The following is a 9,013-nucleotide window of genomic DNA, read 5'->3' as shown; positions in this document are numbered from 1 at the left end:
TTGTACACATTACTAATAATTTTTTTTAGGATTACTGATCTCATTTTAAGTGGAGGAAAGGTCGGATTGTTATATATGTTCTTTATGATAATTTCAATGGTTTCGTTCACTGGTATATTTGTAAACAGATTTTCAACATCTAAAGAGGCGGTGATTTTATTATCGATTTTAGTTACTTGTAGAATCTGGATAAGTTCTTCCGTAGATTTTACACTGTATTTACAAAGTCAATACGGTGTGATGAGTTCGTTGATTTTTTTTAGTTAAGTTATATATTGGCGTTGTCACCTGTGAAATTATGGGACGAAGTGGGAAATTGTTTTATGTGTTTTTATGTTGTCATATAAGTAAACTCCAATCAATTTTGGATGATCCCAGAAAATTTAAGAAAGTCAAAAAAAGCTCCGTTAATGATCTTAAATTTCAAGTTAACAAACTTATCACCGCGAATAATGCTGTAATAGATAATTTAAAACTCCCTCTAATAATTGGAGATTATAAACCTGGATATTTATATGGCAACATAAAAACACATCAAACTAATTTCCCAATTCGATAAGAAAAATGTAGAAATACTCCTTGTCCAGTTCACGTGGTTACAAACGTGCCACATAGACTTTATTAGCATTTTCCAACCAAACGATATCAATATGTCTGCTTATATCAGACCAAGAAAATCACATACCTTTTTATTGGTCCAAACTTCGAAAAGAACTTCATAACAGCGAGGTTTATTTACATCGGTGTTATCAATATCATGGATTGCTTTGCTGGAGTTTTGCTCGATGCGGCTTTTTCTACATGCTTACTTTTTCCTGCCTGGTTTCGCCAGATGCGTCTTAACGTCTTAACTCGATAATTCATTTCTCGCCAACTCATCATTCATCCGATAAGTACCAAAAATCGAAATAATCCGAACAATAAAAATAGTAGTGCTTTATTATAGATAAAAAAATAATTTTACAGGGCAATATTTTACGTTACACCGGCCAATGGACATAATTCCTGTATAATCAATGGAGATTCAATTATCACCAAATCATTTCTTCTAAAAAAAAAATACAGAACTAACATTATCTGAAGATATATCTCAGCGGAAGTGCATTCGACTACACATCGAATTGTACCATATTCTAGCCTGGAAATACCTCATCATTTTATTATAATTTTCTTCTCATAATTCTGTTTAAGTGACGATAAAAGAAGAGGTACCATTTAAAATTGTCGCAAACTATTTCTTCGTTTTCATGTTTTTAAACTAAATATAAATCAGGAGTTTGTTACCACGGCATTCATGAAGGGCATAATCTTATTCTTTTATTTATTTATTTATTTTTTTAATTAATTCACCGAGCAAATTCTTTCTCGTAATATATAATATTCAATAGAAGATCAATTCTAGGATAATACATACGCCATCTCCATAAATTAAAAAAAAAATTAAGCCTATTGTACGACCGAGCAACGCCAGGCGTCCTGCTACTTATATTAATAAAAGTATGTAACGGAAAGTTTGCATCCAATTCTGTTACCATAATACCATCAATAACTGCCATGACTCTTAGTGGTAACTCTGTTTTTTTTCAGAATGGATAGACATACACCATAACTCGAGGAAGATTTTTTATTATTAATTAATGTAAATATAAATATTAATAATTATATAGACTATGATAACTTTTTTGTATCCTATGTTCGCATTTCAGAGGACATCTTGACATTGTCAGTTGTTGGCGATGTCATCCAAACTTTTTTCATCTTAAAATAAACAAGGGATCCTTTGTAGTCGAAAACATGATATAAAAAAAGAATTTATTTAAAAAAAAAAAGATAAAGAAATCTTTTCAAATTCCTGCACGACTGCTTCCTCGCTCGTATTCCACTTAAAGGTGTGGTTATTATTGGTTAAGAAACCGAGGTACATTACGCGTCCACATGTCCGATTGGAGAGAAAAGCGAGGGGAGGGTTAGTTTTGACATTCATATTGGCGTTCAAGTATGATGTCGTATTTAAGCGTCGGGTGGAGTTATTTGGGGAGGGATGTTGTTGCGCCGGACTGTAGGAAGACCAACTGTCAAAATAATCTGCGGATGGGAAAAAAGACGGAAGGGGAAACATGTTTAATGAAAATAATGAATTGAAAAATAAAGAAATGCTAACTGAGGCGAGAGGATAAGATAAAGAAAAGGAAACAGGCTTGGTTTGAGAGAATTTGTGGAATAAGAGGTTTGCTTGGCTGTAATGATTCGAATCATGAAAGAGAAGTTGGTGTCATGAGATGATAGAAAAAGCAAGCGCCAGAAAGAAATGAAAAGGGGGGGGCTACAGTAAAGGAGTGTAAGGGGAGACGCGAAAAGAAAAAAAAATAACAAAAAAGGAAAATTACAGAATGATAATAAAAAAAAGCCGGTAGAAAAGAAACAGGAAAAGGGACGTAGTGAAAAGAACGTAAAGAAAAAATAATCAGAAGTTTTGGTTTATTTTTACTTTAAAGTCACCAATTTATGTAAAAATTCGATTTTTTGGGGGACGGTTTAACAAGAACTTGTTTACATTTAATTTGAAAACTACTATATTGTATTCAACTGGGAACCAGACCAGAGGAAGTGTTCCACAAGCGGACAGTTCAGTAAAAGAATTTGTTTATGAGAAAAGACGTTTAGAATTAGGCACAATTAGAGAGTGTGATGAATCGTATATATTAGTTATATCTAGACGAGTGGTTTTGGTGAAAGTTTGGCAAAGGGGGACCAATGTGAAATGAAAATAAGGCATGGTTTGGTTTACGGCACATTAATAATTTATAGGTTTATAACAGGACACCCGGCTTTGCTCGGTCGTAAAAGAAGCTTCAAGGTGATATCATAATTTACAGAGATTTCGTATAACTTGTTAAAGAGCTAAAACCATATTGATTATTATGTTGTACCTGTGATATCGGCTCGAATTGAAAGAAAAACATAAACATTTCCAGCCATATTTCTTCGTCTTTGAATCACGCATATATATATATATATATATATATATATATAACTACTTCATTTACTCATATAAAATGAATATACGAAATTATAAATTCATGCGTAAACTAAGTATTTACTTTAAAAGTGCTTAATACGTAGGTAGAGCTAGTTAGTAAGTTATAAAATATATATGGCGATTAAACTACACTGAATATTCCGCGTTTAATCCACTCTAGGGCTCTAGGATGCATAAGCCTGAAGAGTCCTAGAGTGGATGAAACGCGGAATATTCGGTGTAGCTTAATCGCCATATATATTTTATAACTTACTATATATATATATATATATATATATATATATATATATATATATATATATATTGTCATCCACATACAGCACTGTTTCTCTGTACCATAGCTAATCAGTGCGGCTAGAAATGAAATCCGACCGGCCAAATGACAGTCCAGGCTTCTTACCATTGCGTTATTCGGCTGTTGTTGTTTTGACACCGTCTAGATGCCGAAGCTTGATTTGTTTACACAAAGAGAATCGCTTAATACGGTAATGGTTAGTTTATCACTTCCCAATATGCTCAACTCAAAATAGGAAGCATTATACTCATCCACATACAGTAGTTTTGCTGTATCTCAGCTCATCAGTGTGGCTATACAGTCAATTACCTCAGTTTATATACGAGCTGTAAGCCTGGCTTTACCCGGTTGTAAAATACGCTAAACAATATTTTAATTCATGCGAATGTAATATTATTATTGAATTAATGATCTACTGAATATTATATATTGGGAGGAATAATTTGTGCAAAAAATATTTTTTAAAAGAATATGTGATAGAGTCTGTGTTAAAACATGGTCTGTGGCCTTTTGGTTTAATCTTGGTCATAAAAGTGTATATATTTAATTTTGTCGTGGATATTCAATTTTTTGTAAAATTTTAATGCACACTGATGAGCTGTGATGCAGCGAAACAGTACTGTATATGAATGACTATAATGATACCTATCTTGACTGTCGTTTGGGCGGTCGAGTTCTGATCCTGGCTTGAGATAGTTGCTTATCTACCCGAAATAATGATCTGTGGTACAGCAAAAGAGTACTGTATTTGATGACTATTTATATATATGTGTGTGTGTGTGTGTGTGTTTATTTTCCTAATATTACGTTTTTAATTTTATTCAAATTAAAACAACGTTTCTATTTGAACTATAATCCTTAGGTCTATTCTCGCGTTGCTTACGCACAGTTCAAACATTTCAAAATACAACCGCTAGATACAACGCGCGGCTCTTTAGAAACATAGTTCTTTCTCCCACGTTACAACATTGCAAGGAAGAAGAAAAGGAGAAAAGGAAACAGACAAAACAGCACACTGAACATGGAATATACCTCTGAAATATATTTGTGATAAATTTTAAGCAAGTAAAATATTTGTTTATTTTCCTAATATTGCGTAATGTATATACATTATCGACGAAGTTATTTGTCGAAAGATATGTGTGCGTACTTAATTCTTTCTGGCACATTATATTGTTTATCGATATTTTTATAAAATAATTTATTAATTTCCGTAGAATTTTCTTTTTATATTTCTTCTTGAATATATATGGCAACATTTAGTCTCTAAAAGAGTGGATCGCGTGTCTATTGATTTACTTTTAGAATAAAACGGGGCGGAAGTTGAGAGGGTAAGAAAGAGTATGTGCAGACGGAAAGGAAGTCAAAGTTTTTGTCATTAACAGCCGATGTCAGAAGACGGCCGCGCAGAGATGAATTGACCTGTCCACTTGATTTAACACTTGGAAAAAGACACAGACGCTGACGATGGACATGCAACGTGTCGACACCCACTGCTCCTACTGGTTTTTGCGTATTTATTTACCGCAGAATTGCTTGGCGACGTGCTGCACGGACTCGTTCTATTGTCACGTGATTGTCGTCATTAAATCTGTGTCCTTTCTTATCGCGAAGACTGTTTCTCCCAGAAATCTAAAATAGTTGTCGTTGATTAGCCGTTAATTTAAGTTCGCTTTGACAAATGGTTCACAACCTTTCTGTTTGCTTGCTTCACGGGACACCGTTGATTACAGTGTCAGAATGTCAGTTCTTAACATGATTTGAAATATTGTTCAATTTACCAGCCTATACACAAAGGCTGGATGTCACACACGCCCGCTATGTTGCGAATATCTTCTGGCGTGTAAAGTGCATTCCAAATAATCGAAACAAAATTAGGATATACAGTGTTTTAGAAAATTAATATAAAAAAAACTTATATATTATTTAAATTTGAATTCATTATTGTGATGAGTATTATTTATGTATTTTATTTATTGCGAAATATTATCCTCCTCTTTTTCTTAGTTGTTTCGTGACGTTTCGGCCAACTATTCCTCTTGCCTTCGTCAGGTGGTAACCGCGACGGGATAGGAACTCTGAATCTCCTGACTGCATCCATTGCCTGTTCCTCCACGTAGCTTTTTCCATAAGGCAAATCGACCGGGTCCGCAGTCAACCATGGTCAGGAAAAATCCACTCCTGTAATGGGTGATATCGCATGCCAGTCTCTCCCAGGTCCCACTCACCCCCAATTGATCAGCTTCATGGGTGCTTGGAGTAGGATCAATCGACTGACAGCTGTCGCATGTCCTGACCACTTGCCTCACTTGCTCCTCGGTGACACTCGGGTCGACTTTCTTCACCAAGTACCACGTCCTCTCCACCCCCATATGGTACAGATTGTACAGCTCTCGCACGCCAACATAATCTAGATCCGATGCAGCAACCACATCTTCCTTTGGCACAAGCTAGCTCTTCTTCACACTCGTGAGAGAATCTGCTCGGTTCTCCTCAGAAGCAACCATGTCTACGCGAAGTTTAAAAAAACTCCTGCATCAGCTCAGCTAGCATCCCAAGCCTGCGCTTCACTAACATCTCTGCTGCCCGTTTTGGTACTTATCCTTTTTTTCGCTTGAAATGAGGAACTTTAGCCAAGCAAACACAGTGACAGAGTCTGTTTTGATGCAAATGTCTCGCAGTACCCATTTCAAGGACAGATTGACCCCTTTGAGTATCACATCTAATTCCGCTACATTGATGTGGCTGACTTCATTCTTCTTCCTTAACCAGGCCGTATCTTCTGCAATCAATCCTCCAACTCCCAAGACGACCCCTGTTGCAATGCTGTTTGCATCACTCCACACGACTCCATCCAATGTTCGCGGTATGTTCAAGGTTCCCCGGACTAGGTCTTGCCGTTCTGCGTCTTTCAGGAGCTCTTCCATCATGGCGACCATTCTTCCTCCCACTTTATCATCCCATCCTCTTCCTTCGGCATGCCTCTTTATGTAGCTGCATGCTGGTTTAAGCTAGCCAGCAACGGGGTAATGTCCGATCAACTTCCCCCATATGGAAAAATGTTCCCCTCTGTTGAGCTCTTGCTTCTGTTGCAGGATCTCGTTCCCCCTTCGAAACTCTAGGCTTCCAGACGCATCTCGTTTCAGCCTTAGCCCCAAAGCAGCCCCTCCGTCTAATTTTTCCAGGGCTCTGTCGACCAACCCAAACCTCTTCAAATTAGCCACCACCTCCTTGGCAGTTACCAGAGTCTCATTCACAAGAATGTCGTATATGTATGAACTCACTACCCCATCTCCTTTTCCGATTGTTTCCAGAATCTTCCTGAGGATGGTTGATACAGACTTGCGTGCCGAATTCAACCAGGACCCCACTCGCGTAAGGCAGTAGGTTTCGCCTTTGTGCCTTACTAACTGGTATTTCCAGAGCTTTTTGGGGATGTGGAGTTGCAAATAGGCAGATTTTAGATCTACCAACGTAGACGCCCCATTAATCTGCCTCTATTCTCTAATGCTCTCGCTGCACACATTTACGGTGTCGCCTCCAGTATGGCACTCAACATGTTGGTTCAGCTCTCGAAAATCCAGGGCCGGTCTTACTTTCCCTTTAGTTGGTTGCAGAACGGCCATCAACGGCAAAATTCCCGACTCACCCCCCCCCAATCCATTTGTCCACTTCTTGTTCAAACTCCTTTCTCGCCCCTCCTCTGAGCGAATTAGGATAGTACGCCACCCTGTTTGTCAGCGATGGTGCTTGATGTTTCCATGCCCAATCCACAGTCCACTACTCTCCGTCGAATTCGGGTCGGAAATCCTGATCTTTGATCGACATTTTTCTTTTCTCCCCAGTCTTGTTGATCCCTCCGGGAGCTTGCTCTGTCACTACACACTCAGCTAGTCCGAACCTCACGTTGTTGCATGTGATGGTAACGCCTCCAAGTTGGCATATCGTATCCATTCCAATGATGGCTTGGACGCCAGGCACCAGATGATCGCTGACAATTGCATGGACCCTCATCCGGTGTTTAGCAATATCAATAGTGACGGCCTGCCTCACTCGACACTTAACTCGCGAGCCATCGAATTCCACCCTTCCCTTTCCATCTTCTGACCAGAGTCGTGTGCACCATGGTAATAATACAGCCAGTGCCTATCAGAGCCATAACTCCCCGTCCTTCCACCACGATCTTCTGCTTGGGCATCTGCTGCGAGTGCGCCACTATTCCCAAATTGGGGCGGCCGCTAGCACTTCAGCTTCCCCTTTGCCAGTGTCCCGAACTCGTGCATTTCACCGCTAAATGACCTATACGATTGCATTTATAACACACTGTCCATTGCAAGAACCTCCTGCAGTCTCTTCTCATGTGTGGTCCCCCACATTCGAAGCATTCCACCCTCGGGTTCGGCAGACTCCTTCCCACATCCTGCTGTACCGTTGCTGTCGTCCCTCCAGACTCCGTGGGCTGGGTGCTCACCAAGAATTTTGCAGTTCTTAGCAGCTCACTCACATCCAGCGTCTCCACTTCCGGGACCTGCTGCAAATGTTTCGATATCTCTTCCGGGAACCCGGTAATGAATGTCATTTTGACTACGTGACTCGTGGCGTGTCTCCTGATGCCCGACAACTCAACCAATCTCCTTATCTCATTCGCGTAGACATCTACAGTTTAACCAGTCCACCTCTTCTCCTTAAACTTATTAAAGGTCTCGAAAGGCCCCTCTGCAAAAGCTTCGATCGGTCGACCCTTGATGGCGTCCGCATCACTTTGATCTCGCTCGCTGAGCTCCAAATATAGGGCCAGCGCGTCCCCTTCTAGAAACAGTGGTATTACTTCGACCACATCGTCCAACTTTTGAATCCTTGCCACAAGGTCCATTTCTTTATGCTACGCCACCACATCACCGTCGCCATAAAAAGGCTTAATCATGTTGCTTAAGCCTGCGTTGGCCATTGCCGGAATAGCTTGAAAATACTATCTTTAAAAAAAGGGCGGGGCAGGGTCTTTAAACTGCAGTGCGGCTCCCGAGGGGGGCATTCAAACACACAAAAGGGAATAAATCCGAGACAGTAGAATCTCTACTCCCGTTGCACCTACTCTCCTGCCAAACCTGACATCTCTGAAGCACCGAAAAATGAAGCTCGTTTTGTAGTTTCCAGCTTCACGCTCCCACGAGATTTTAGTAAATAAAATGCTGGCCACCATCTTTGTTTTTCCTTTTCTCGGCCTGAACTAACTCGCTGCACATACACGGTAAGACTTCTGTTTTTCTTAGCTTCTAACCACAATTTGCATGCACAAAAAATCATTCACTGCAAATATATATTGTTTCTACGTTCGCATGTAATGAAATATAGTTTGTTTTCAAGATCGAAAGGCCAGTGTGTCATTATGTCTAAACATTTTATTGAGATTTGAGGATTCCGAGACGCAGACGTAATCATCGGGGTGACATTTGTTCTATCTCTACCTACCTTTTCAGAACGCATATTGTCTCCTTTGCTCACAAGTCTATGGAGAAAATGGCTTATGCCTCGTCGCAATCGCCCTAGCTTCACTGGGTCAATTCTTTTATCATAATCTCTATTTACTGGCATAACGCCTAATGTATAACAAATGAGAAATAAAAAAAATATAACCAACAGCAAAGTAGCATCTACGGCTATTGATATTTAAATATTTA

Source organism: Euprymna scolopes, chromosome 40 (genome assembly GCF_053919585.1).
Source record: "Euprymna scolopes isolate OS-2025 chromosome 40, ASM5391958v1, whole genome shotgun sequence".
Taxonomy (NCBI): Eukaryota; Metazoa; Mollusca; class Cephalopoda; order Sepiida; family Sepiolidae; genus Euprymna; species Euprymna scolopes.
The sequence above is the reverse complement of the archived record's forward strand: the minus strand, read 5'-3'. Positions refer to the sequence as shown.